The sequence below is a fragment of the Littorina saxatilis genome, linkage group LG16 (assembly GCF_037325665.1).
Source record: "Littorina saxatilis isolate snail1 linkage group LG16, US_GU_Lsax_2.0, whole genome shotgun sequence".
In the NCBI taxonomy this organism is placed as follows: domain Eukaryota; kingdom Metazoa; phylum Mollusca; class Gastropoda; order Littorinimorpha; family Littorinidae; genus Littorina; species Littorina saxatilis.
Window position 1 is genome coordinate 39697160 of NC_090260.1, and position 13110 is coordinate 39710269.

The following is a 13110-nucleotide window of genomic DNA, read 5'->3' on the forward strand; positions in this document are numbered from 1 at the left end:
AGAGTGTGTTGCTGTTCATGATTGAGATTGTTTAGCTTATGTCACGTGTACAGTAAGTTATTTACACCCCACTGTCAGGACTTTGTTTCTCTTGGAGTGTGTTGCTGTTCATGATTGAGATTGTTTAGCTTATGTCACTTGTACAGTACGTTATTTACACCCCACTGTCAGCTATTTACTTTTCTTGGTCATGTTCATAACCCCACACGGACGCCGCAAAAAACTGAGAGATGACAGTTATACACATCTGGGACGAAAAGATCACATCACGTACTGCCACCCTGTGGATTTTTGTGACGCTCCGTTGTTTAGTTCCGAAGAAGCAAAGTTTCACGCGATGCTCCAACTTTTAGTTTGTAGTCTGTCGGACTCGAGTATGCATGACTTTTGTCACTCCTCTGTAATTGTGCGTTTTATATAGGAGGAGAGCCTCTAATATGGACCACTTTTTGTTTCATGCTGATAGCTAGCTTGTTTACTTGTTTGGAATTTTCTGTTCGGGTTTGGTAGTTGTTGGTAGTTGGTCTATCTTTAGAAATATGTTAGGTATAACTAAAGCCAATTAGCTTTGATAGACATTAAGCAAAGCAAAAATTAAATATAGAAAAAAATGTACAACTGGTCCGTATTAGGAGCCTGGGCGCCTAATATTGACCAGTAAAGATGCCTTCACGAATCACGGTAAAAAACAAACATATTATACTTAAAAATAACACGAAACAACTTGGTGTGCAAGTCGGTCTAATTCAAATGTTCTTCAGATTTACTAGTTTTGGTTCGAGGAGAAAATTCTTTGAAGCACAACAGGGAACGAAAGAGACTCATCCTGAAACCAGCCTTTATCTGTTCTTTTCCTCTATTTGGTGAAGGTGGTCCACACTAGGGGTTACACACATATTTTGAGATGTTGCCATTATCTTGTGTTTGCACTAGAAACTCGGGGGCAAAACTGATAAAATGTTACGAATAAAGTCTAAGCTGTCACATATAGCAATGTTTGTGGGTTAAAAGCTGTGTCTGTGGACAGAAACTAGTCTGTTTTAAGCGTCACATATAGCAATGTTTGTGGGTTAAAAGCTGTGTCTGTGGACAGAAACTAGTCTGTTTTAAGCGTCACATTTAAAGTGAACGTTACCAAGAGTGTAACATAGAAAAGGCCAAACGATTGTGCGGTTTGTGCGTCTGCAACTGTTTTGACCTGTGCAAGTTGTCCATAGGGGGTAAATGCAGCAAATGAAACTGTTTTGATTTCTCTAGTACCGTTATTTTGTCTGAACAGGAGGTGGTCCATATTAGGAGCCAGTCCATATAAAGGGCCTTTCCCCTTGTTGTTTCCCCTTGTTGTTTCCCCTTGTTGTAAAACATAGGTTTTAGAAATGAAATTAGCCAAGATTCAAAATCAAAACTATGCAAAACTGTTTTCCTTCTAAGTTGATCACTCCCAAAGAAGAAAAGGGGCCCGAACGGGAACGAATGACAGACCAGGGAAAGAAAGTGACAAAAGCCAATGAACACAAACACGCTAAACGAGCAACAACTAACATCTCGACATTTACGAAATAAGCAATAATAAAAAGAGAGACAAAATGTTCGCTTCAAAAGCACAACGTCAAATTTCGTTTTCAAAACTGACAGCAAAATAATTATATTATTATACTGTCTCTGCTCAACAAACTACCAATCATCATAGACCTTCTCTTGTTGCAAAGTAATGTATAAGCATGAGAAAGAAGCCATCACTGGGCTTTAAACTATCATTCAAAAAAGTAATTCTTTAGTTGCAAAAAAACATCAGACAGAAGCAGTCATGGGTCTTTAAACTATCAATCACGATAGTCATACACTTGTTTCATAAAGCACCAGACAGAAGCAGCGACTGGGCTATACATTATAAATCAAAAAAGTCAAAATCTAAACAACAAGATGACTGTGGGTTAAAACAACGTTGACAAACAACAGAAATCAGTACTCAATGACGTCAACAGAAATCAGTACTCAATGACGTCACAACAGTAATTCTTTAGTTGCAGAACACACCAGACTGAAGCAGTCACTGAGTTATAATAAGCAGCTATCAATAAAAAACAAGAAGGGCAAAGCCCATACGACTCACATGCTTTACACATTTTTCCTACCAAAATACAAGGTCAAGGTCAAGGTCATCCAAGGTCATGCAACACAAAGCTGTTAATTCAAGACATAGAAAGTACAATGGTGCTTATTGGCTCTTTCTACCATGAGATATGGTCACTTTTAGTGGTTCACTACCTTATTTTGGTCACATTTCATAAGGGTCAAAGTGACCTTGACCTTGATCATATGTGACCAAATGTGTCTCATGATGAAAGCATAACATGTGCCCCACATAATTTTTAAGTTTGAAACAGTTATCTTCCATAGTTCAGGGTCAAGGTCACTTCAAAATATGTATACAATCCAACTTTGAAGAGCTCCTGTGACCTTGACCTTGAAGCAAGGTAAACCAAACTGGTATCAAAAGATGGGGCTTTCTTTGCCCTATATATCATATATAGGTGAGGTATTGAATCTCAAAAACTTCAGAGAAAATGTGAAAAATGTGAAAAATAGCTGTTTTTTAGGCAACATTTATGGCCCCTGCGACCTTGACCTTGAAGCAAGGTCAAGATGCTATGTATGTTTTTTGGGGCCTTGTCATCATACACCATCTTGCCAAATTTGGTACTGATAGACTGAATAGTGTCCAAGAAATATCCAACGTTAAAGTTTTCCGGACGGACGGACGGACGACTCGGGTGAGTACATAGACTCACTTTTGCTTCGCATGTGAGTCAAAAAGCATTTTTAAGTTGCAACCAATACTAGACACTGGGCTCTAATACACCATAAATCAAAATAGTCATGCTGTAGTTTGATAAAACATCAGACAGAAGCAGCCACTGGGCTATAAACTATCAATCAAAACAGTCATGCTCTTGTTACATTAAATATCAGACAGAAGCAGCCACTGGGCTATAAACTACACATCAAAATGGTCATGCTCTAGTTGCATTAAACATCAGACAGAAGCAGCCACTGGGCTATAAACTATCAATCAAAACAGTCATGCTCTAGTTGCTATAACACCAGACAGAAGCAGCCACTGGGCTATAAACTACACATCACAAGAGGCGAAGCCTTCAAGGCTCACGTAAGAAATCGACAAACAGTAACACAAACTCAATCACTCCGTCACACATACACACACACACACACACACACAGTAAGCATTGGTGACACTGTGCAAGAAAGAGAGACACTAGATCTAGATCTGTCTGTCTGCATGTAGCCTACTTACAGACACGACTGCCAAATAGTCTCGGCCCGCTCAAAATAACAATGACCGAGACATTCCTTCGCGTGACGTCTAACCCTCTTACGCCATAATGTGACGTCTTCAAATGACGAAATGTTAAAGTTTCTACCACAGACATACACACGCACGCACGCACATACGCACATACGCACATACGCACGCACGCACAGACAGACAAAGTTACGATCGCATAGGCTACACTTCGTGAGCCAAAAATGGTCATGCTCTAGTTGCATTTAACACCAGACAGAAGCAGCCACTGGGCTATACACTACACATCAAAATAGTCATGCTCTAGTTGCATTTAACATCAGACAGAAGCAGCCACTGGGCTGTAAACTACACATCAAAATGGTCATACTCTAGTTGCATTTAACATCAGACAGAAGCAGCCACTGGGCTATACACTACACATCAAAATAGTCATGCTCTAGTTGCTATAACACCAGACAGAAGCAGCCACTGGGCTATAAACTATCAATCAAAACAGTCATGCTCTAGTTGCTTTAACACAAGACAGAAGCATTCACTGGGCTATAAAATATACACATCAAAATGGTCATGCTCTAGTTGCATTTAACACCAGACAGAAGCAGCCACTGGGCTATAAACTATCAATCAAAACAGTCATGCTCTAGTTGCATTTAACACCAGACAGAAGCAGCCACTGGGCTATAAACTACACATCAACATAGTCATGCTCTAGTTGCATTTAACATCACACAGAAGCAGCCACTGGGCTATAAACTATCAATCAAAATAGTCATGCTCTAGTTGCATTTAACATCACACAGAAGCAGCCACTGGGCTATAAACTATCAATCAAAACAGTCATGCTCTAGTTGCATTTAACACCAGACATAAGCAGCCACTAGGCTATACACTATACATCAAAACAGTCATGCTCTAGTTGCATTTAACATCAGACAGAAGCAGCTACTGGGCTTCAAACTACAAATCAAAATAGTCATGCTCTAGTTTCACAAAACATCAGACAGAAGCAGTCTCTTGTCTATAAACAATCAATCAAAAACGTCATTCTTTCGTTGCAAAAAACATGAGCCAGGAGCACTCAGTGTGCTTTCAACTAGATCTGGTCTAGTTGCCTAATACACCAGTTACAATCAGTCACTACTCTGTAAAACAAGAAACGCAAAATGCTTGATACACCCCCCCCCCCCCCCCCCCCACCCCCTCCAATAGAAGACTCTCTCCCTTGTAAGACTGTCTTCTCAGCATTGTTGGTCATCATCTCTGTAAGCTTACCCCCATTTTAAGACTCTGTCTTCTCAGCATTGTTGGTCATCATCTCTGTAAGCTTACCCCCATTTTAAGACCCTGTCTTCTCAGCATTGTTGGTCATCATCTCTGTAAGCTTACCCCCATTTTAAGACCCTGTCTTCTCAGCATTGTTGGTCATCATCTCTGTAAGCTTACCCCCATTTTAAGACCCTGTCTTCTCAGCATTGTTGGTCATCATCTCTGTAAGCTTACCCCCATTTTAAGACCCTGTCTTCTCAGCATTGTTGGTCATCATCTCTGTAAGCTTACCCCCATTTTAAGACTCTGTCTTCTCAGCATTGTTGGTCATCATCTCTGTAAGCTTACCCCCATTTTAAGACCCTGTCTTCTCAGCATTGTTGGTCATCATCTCTGTAAGCTTACCCCCATTTTAAGACTCTGTCTTCTCAGCATTGTTGGTCATCATCTCTGTAAGCTTACCCCCATTTTAAGACTCTGTCTTCTCAGCATTGTTGGTCATCATCTCTGTAAGCTTACCCCCATTTTAAGACCCCGTCTTCTCAGCATTGTTGGTCATCATCTCTGTAAGCTTACCCCCATTTTAAGACTCTGTCTTCTCAGCATTGTTGGTCATCATCTCTGTAAGCTTACCCCCATTTTAAGACTCTGTCTTCTCAGCATTGTTGGTCATCATCTCTGTAAGCTTACCCCCATTTTAAGACCCTGTCTTCTCAGCATTGTTGGTCATCATCTCTGTAAGCTTACCCCCATTTTAAGACTCTGTCTTCTCAGCATTGTTGGTCATCATCTCTGTAAGCTTACCCCCATTTTAAGACCCTGTCTTCTCAGCATTGTTGGTCATCATCTCTGTAAGCTTACCCCCATTTTAAGACCCTGTCTTCTCAGCATTGTTGGTCATCATCTCTGTAAGCTTACCCCCATTTTAAGACTCTGTCTTCTCAGCATTGTTGGTCATCATCTCTGTAAGCTTACCCCCATTTTAAGACTCTGTCTTCTCAGCATTGTTGGTCATCATCTCTGTAAGCTTACCCCCATTTTAAGACCCTGTCTTCTCAGCATTGTTGGTCATCATCTCTGTAAGCTTACCCCCATTTTAAGACTCTGTCTTCTCAGCATTGTTGGTCATCATCTCTGTAAGCTTACCCCCATTTTAAGACCCTGTCTTCTCAGCATTGTTGGTCATCATCTCTGTAAGCTTACCCCCATTTTAAGACCCTGTCTTCTCAGCATTGTTGGTCATCATCTCTGTAAGCTTACCCCCATTTTAAGACCCTGTCTTCTCAGCATTGTTGGTCATCATCTCTGTAAGCTTACCCCCATTTTAAGACTCTGTCTTCTCAGCATTGTTGGTCATCATCTCTGTAAGCTTACCCCCATTTTAAGACCCTGTCTTCTCAGCATTGTTGGTCATCATCTCTGTAAGCTTACCCCCATTTTAAGACTCTGTCTTCTCAGCATTGTTGGTCATCATCTCTGTAAGCTTACCCCCATTTTAAGACTCTGTCTTCTCAGCATTGTTGGTCATCATCTCTGTAAGCTTACCCCCATTTTAAGACTCTGTCTTCTCAGCATTGTTGGTCATCATCTCTGTAAGCTTACCCCCATTTTAAGACCCTGTCTTCTCAGCATTGTTGGTCATCATCTCTGTAAGCTTACCCCCATTTTAAGACTCTGTCTTCTCAGCATTGTTGGTCATCATCTCTGTAAGCTTACCCCCATTTTAAGACCCTGTCTTCTCAGCATTGTTGGTCATCATCTCTGTAAGCTTACCCCCATTTTAAGACTCTGTCTTCTCAGCATTGTTGGTCATCATCTCTGTAAGCTTACCCCCATTTTAAGACTCTGTCTTCTCAGCATTGTTGGTCATCATCTCTGTAAGCTTACCCCCATTTTAAGACCCTGTCTTCTCAGCATTGTTGGTCATCATCTCTGTAAGCTTACCCCCATTTTAAGACTCTGTCTTCTCAGCATTGTTGGTCATCATCTCTGTAAGCTTACCCCCATTTTAAGACTCTGTCTTCTCAGCATTGTTGGTCATCATCTCTGTAAGCTTACCCCCATTTTAAGACCCTGTCTTCTCAGCATTGTTGGTCATCATCTCTGTAAGCTTACCCCCATTTTAAGACTCTGTCTTCTCAGCATTGTTGGTCATCATCTCTGTAAGCTTACCCCCATTTTAAGACTCTGTCTTCTCAGCATTGTTGGTCATCATCTCTGTAAGCTTACCCCCATTTTAAGACTCTTTCCTTTTTCAGATCTGATTTTTCTCGGATTCGTCACGTCTTAAAAGGAGGGTTCCAGTGTACACCAGTGTACAATACTTGCTGTTCTACCCAGTGTACACCAGTGTACAATACTTGCTGTTCTACCCAGTGTACACCAGTGTACAATACTTGCTGTTCTACCCAGTGTACACCAGTGTACAATACTTGCTGTTCTACCCAGTGTACACCAGTGTACAATACTTGCTGTTCTACCCAGTGTACACCAGTGTACAATACTTGCTGTTCTACCCAGTGTACACCAGTGTACAATACTTGCTGTTCTACCCAGTGTACACCAGTGTACAATACTTGCTGTTCTACCCAGTGTACACCAGTGTACAATACTTGCTGTTCTACCCAGTGTACACCAGTGTACAATACTTGCTGTTCTACCCAGTGTACACCAGTGTACAATACTTGCTGTTCTACCCAGTGTACACCAGTGTACAATACTTGCTGTTCTACCCAGTGTACACCAGTGTACAATACTTGCTGTTCTACCCAGTGTACACCAGTGTACAATACTTGCTGTTCTACCCAGTGTACACCAGTGTACAATACTTGCTGTTCTACCCAGTGTACACCAGTGTACACTACTTGCTGTTCTACCCAGTGTACACCAGTGTACAGTACTTGCTGTTCTAACCAGTGTACAGTACTTGCTGTTCTACCCAGTGTACACCAGTGTACAATACTTGCTGTTCTACCCAGTGTACACTAGTGTACACTACTTGCTGTTCTACCCAGTATAATACTTGCTGTTCTACCCAGTGTACACCAGTGTACAATACTTGCTGTTCTACCCTCGTAACATGGTGTCCAAGATACTGTTGATTTCCCATTAATTGCCCCAAACTTGATCCTATAAAAGTATAATGAGACCTGACATATCAAATCATTAAGTTATTCAATCTAAAGAATATCCCAGAAACAAACTTGCCCCACCCTCAAACCCTTGCCCACCACCATCACTGACCTCATTCTCAACACCCTCCAAATATTCAGATAAAAAAATAACAACATAAAATCAAAGATAATTTGCTTGGACCCAGTTGCATCCCAGTTGACAGGATGGACATTGGGCTGGTCAAGATACACAATCTGTACTCAGAAACTTATTTCTGACACAAGGTTATTTACTTACAACGACACCAGACAAAAGCAGTCACTGTGACAGTCATTATTTATGTATTACAAAAAGCTATAAAGAAAAAATCCAGATAGTAACAGGTCACTGTGACAGTCATTATGTATGCATTGCAAAAAGCTATACACAATCAATCCAAATAGTAACCAGTCACTATGGTTTTAGCAATCATTATGTATGCATTATAAGCTATAAACAATCAATTCAAAAACTAAGAGGTCAACGTGACAGTCATTATGTACATGTATCTTAGACGGGCACAGTGGCCACGTGACAATCATTATGTAGAGGTTACATGCCGAGTCTCAGTGATTATTAAAAATAATGGTCGAAGTTAGCGGATCATGAAAAATGCGAGCTTCAGCGAGCTTTTTCATGACCGCGAACTGAGACCATTATTTTTAATAATCACTGAGACGAGGTGTGTAACCTCTTTATTCCCCCTTTCTTCAGTTATTCCAAAAAAACAGGAGTTTTTGTGCGAAAGTTTGATCGAATCCGAATCACTCAACCAGTCAACCTGCGCAGGCGATCGATTAATGCGCGGTTGTATAGTTCCGTGCAAATCATTCCATTCTGTTAACACTTCTTTTCAGTTTCCCTGTTTTGGACTAAAATCAAGTACACAGATATGCTGTTATTCTGCTGTGGCGGTAAAGGCAGATATTGTGTGTTCTGTTTATGTTTTAGTATCGCTTAGTAAATGTTCTTTCGTCAAATGGGACTAGCAGACGAACTTTTGCACCCGTGTTCCAACGTTAATTACTGTATGAAGTTCAGTTTTCTGGGGAAAATAGTGTATGAAACCGCTTTATGTTGTTTAAATTGATGAGATGTGTGCATTTGGTTGCGTGTGATCTGTTTATAAAATGAAATATTGTTGAAAACTGACCGTCGGATTGCAGTCAGTGTTGTCGAAGAAACTGCGTTAAAAGAAGGGGAACTACTCTTGTCGCCAGAGTATGAGTTACTTGCCTTGGGAATTTGCTTGTGATGAACGGTGTGTGCACGGCAGATCTAGATTCAGAAAACAACCGAACTCATGGATTTTATATGGAGATTCATGTGTTCAGGCCTGTAGTTGTTAATTTAAATGCGGTATGTTTGTATTGTTTGCTCCAGAGATGTATACTTCGTACGTATAGAGCGTTCGGAACTTTTCAGTCGCAAAAGTAGTACCGAAACAGAACAGCTTCTCAACCCATTGCACTATCGAGGATTCAGGCTGTTGCTGGCTCGTTATTTGTTTGGTTGCTGGGTCATTATCGAAAAATAACTAGCTCTACAAGTTTACAGAGGTAAAGAAGCAGAGGGGGGAATAAGTATGTTAGACGGGCACAGTGACCACGTGACAGTCATTATGTATGTTAGACGGGCACAGTGGCCACGTGACAGTCATTATGTATGTTAGACGGGAACAGTGACCACGTGACAGTCATTATGTATGTTAGACGGGCATAGTGGCCACGTGACAGTCATTATGTATGTTAGACGGGCACAGTGGCCACGTGACAGTCATTATGTATGTTAGACGGGCACAGTGGCCACGTGACAGTCATTATGTATGTTAGACGGGCACAGTGGCCACGTGACAGTCATTATGTATGTTAGACGGGCACAGTGGCCTAGTGGATCCTCCTAATCCGAAGGCCGTGAGTTCAAATCCCGGCCGCGATCGCCTGGTGGGTTAAGGATGGAGATTTGTCCGATCTCCTAGGTCAACTTATGTGCAGAGCTGCTATGCCTTATCCCTCTCCCCGTGTACACGCAAGTACAAGACCAAGTACGCACGCAAAAGATCCTGTAATCCATGTCAGAGTTCGGTGGGTCATAGACCTTCCCCCAAAAGCGGCGTTTGGCTGCCTAAATGGCGGGGTAAAAACGGTCATACACGTTAAACCCCACTCTTGCGAAAACATTCGTGAATGTGGGGGAGTTTTAGCCCATGAACGACAAAAAAGAAGAAGATTATGTATGCATTACAGACAGCTGTAAACGGTCAATCCAAATAGTCACCAGTCTCAGTGACAGTCTTTATGTATGTATTACAAACAGCAATAAACTGTCCAGCAAAATAGCTATTCTCTAGATGCTTGAAACACCAGAAAGAACCAGTCAATGTGCTGTAAACTGTGAAATACAGTAGAAAGCACCAGTCAATGTGCTGTAAACTGTGAAATACAGTAGAAAGCACCAGTCAATGTGCTGTAAACTGTGAAATACAGTAGTCATTATCTGGATGTGGTAAAGCAACAATAGCCACTGTGCTATTACCTAGAAGGAAAAAAGATGAACAGTCATCATAGAACGCTCAAAACAAAAAATAGTCACTTGGCTATCAACAGTGAATTTAAAGAACCACTCTTTTTGTTGCATAAAACAACAGACACAAACTGTCACTGTTATAAGAACTATCAGTCAAAGAGTCACTTTCTACTAGCAACACCAACAGAGCGGAAACAGTCACTGTAGTACAAATTATCAGTCAAAATAGTCACTTTCTACTTGCATAAACCACCAGTGGAAAACAGTCATTGCCATAATAACTATTTGTCAAAATAGTCACCTTGTACTTGCATGAGCCAACAGAGAGAAACAGTCACTGCAGTAAACACAGCCAACAGAGAGAAACAGTCACTGCAGTAAACACAGCCAACAGAGAGAAACAGTCACTGCAGTAAACACAGCCAACAGAGAGAAACAGTCACTGCAGTAAACACAGCCAACAGAGAGAAACAGTCACTGCAGTAAACACAGCCAACAGAGAGAAACAGTCACTGCAGTAAACACAGGCAACAGAGAGAAACAGTCACTGCAGTAAACACAGCCAACAGAGAGAAACAGTCACTGCAGTAAACACAGCCAACAGAGAGAAACAGTCACTGCAGTAAACACAGGCAACAGAGAGAAACAGTCCCTGCAGTAAACACAGGCAACAGAGAGAAACAGTCACTGCAGTAAACACAGCCAACAGAGAGAAACAGTCCCTGCAGTAAACACAGCCAACAGAGAGAAACAGTCACTGCAGTAAACACAGCCAACAGAGAGAAACAGTCACTGCAGTAAACACAGGCAACAGAGAGAAACAGTCACTGCTGTAAACACAGGCAACAGAGAGGAACAGTCACTGCTGTAAACACAGCCAACAGAGAGAAACAGTCACTGCAGTAAACACAGCCAACAGAGAGAAACAGTCACTGCAGTAAACACAGGCAACAGAGAGAAACAGTCACTGCAGTAAACACAGCCAACAGAGAGAAACAGTCACTGCAGTAAACACAGCCAACAGAGAGAAACAGTCACTGCAGTAAACACAGCCAACAGAGAGAAACAGTCACTGCAGTAAACACAGCCAACAGAGAGAAACAGTCACTGCAGTAAACACAGGCAACAGAGAGAAACAGTCCCTGCAGTGAACACAGCCAACAGAGAGAAACAGTCACTGCAGTAAACACAGCCAACAGAGAGAAACAGTCACTGCAGTAAACACAGCCAACAGAGAGAAACAGTCACTGCAGTAAACACAGGCAACAGAGAGAAACAGTCACTGCAGTAAACACAGGCAACAGAGAGAAACAGTCACTGCAGTAAACACAGCCAACAGAGAGAAACAGTCACTGCAGTAAACACAGCCAACAGAGAGAAACAGTCACTGCAGTAAACACAGGCAACAGAAAGTCGTTCTCTCTTTGCATACCAGGCGATAACAGCAGCCAGACCCCATCACAAACATCTACTCCACATCTCACGGGTGTCATGTGCACTGACGTACCAAACACGAGCTACTATACTATACTGTTCAAAAAAAGAAACGCATAGCTTGTAATATTTGGTTAATTTAGTTATATGGCTACAAGGATATCCACCAAACTGCAGAAAATGTTTATCTGGTCGTCGACCTTTCGTCCATTGCCACAAGTGAGCTCTGCACGTGACGCATGCGTTATCAGTGGCTACAATGTCAAAATTGCTCATTTGGCATGACCACTCGTCATGCTTCAGTGTAATCTCGTGAAACTCGGGGAATATTGAGCTCTCACCATGTCTTCCAAAACCCATAAAAGCGGATTGTTTGCCACAAAGAAATCAGACGACAATTCAGCGACGAAAGATGGCCCGATTGAGCAGAGAAGACCGCCAAATTGCATTGGGTCGTTTACAAGCAGGCCAAAGTCAAAGTGCAATCGCCAGGCACTTCCACGTGTCCCAGAGCACCATCAGTAGACTGTGGGTCAGGTTTCAAGCCACTGGCTCCGTTGCTGACTTGCCACGAGCGGGAAGACCAAGGGCGACAACTGCTGCTCACGACCGCTTCATACGGCTCCGCCACCTCCGGAATCGTTTCCTGTCGGCCTCATCTTCTGTCCAGGCTCTCCCCGGGCCACACCGATTATCGGACCAGACCGTGCGGAACCGCCTGCATGAAGCTGGTTTGAGAGCTCGCAGACCTCACAGAGGAGCTGTCCTCACCCGCCGCCATCGCCAGAACCGAGTGCAGTGGGGCAACCAGCACCTTCGCTGGACCGTCCAGAATCACTGGAGACACGTGTGGTTCAGCGACGAGTCCTACTTCCTGCTCCAGCGACATGATGGTCGGAGGAGGGTCTACCGGAGAGTAAACGAACGTTACGCGCCCAACTGTGTGGATGAGGCACCCGTTCATGGTGGTGGAGGCGTCATGGTGTGGGGGGCGATCAATACCGCTGGAAGGAGCACCCTGGTGCACGTCCAAGGGCGCATAACTGCCCAGCGATACGTGGAGGAAATTCTGCGCCCACACGCCCTTCCTCTTCTGGCTGACCAGGATGCCATATTCCAGCAGGACAACGCTCGCCCGCACACAGCACGACTCACCACCCAGTTCCTCACCGACCACCATGTCCAGGTGCTTCCCTGGCCATCCATGTCGCCAGACATGAACCCGATAGAACACCTCTGGGATGAATTGGACAGACGTGTGCGCAGGCGAGAAGAAGCGCCGGCAAATCACCGCGATCTATTGCAGGCACTTCAGGAGGAGTGGGACACCATCCCACAGCAAGATATCCGGCATCTGATCCAGTCCATGCCCAGAAGGTGCCGGGCAGTTGTTGCTGCTCAAG

The 13110-nt window shown here is 43.0% G+C and overlaps 1 pseudogene; it reads left to right on the top strand.

Moving 5' to 3' along the window:
• The first annotated feature begins 6891 nt into the window (after positions 1–6891).
• LOC138951373 (uncharacterized) lies at positions 6892–7797 on the top strand (annotated as a pseudogene).
• Positions 7798–13110: the final 5313 nt, after the last annotated feature.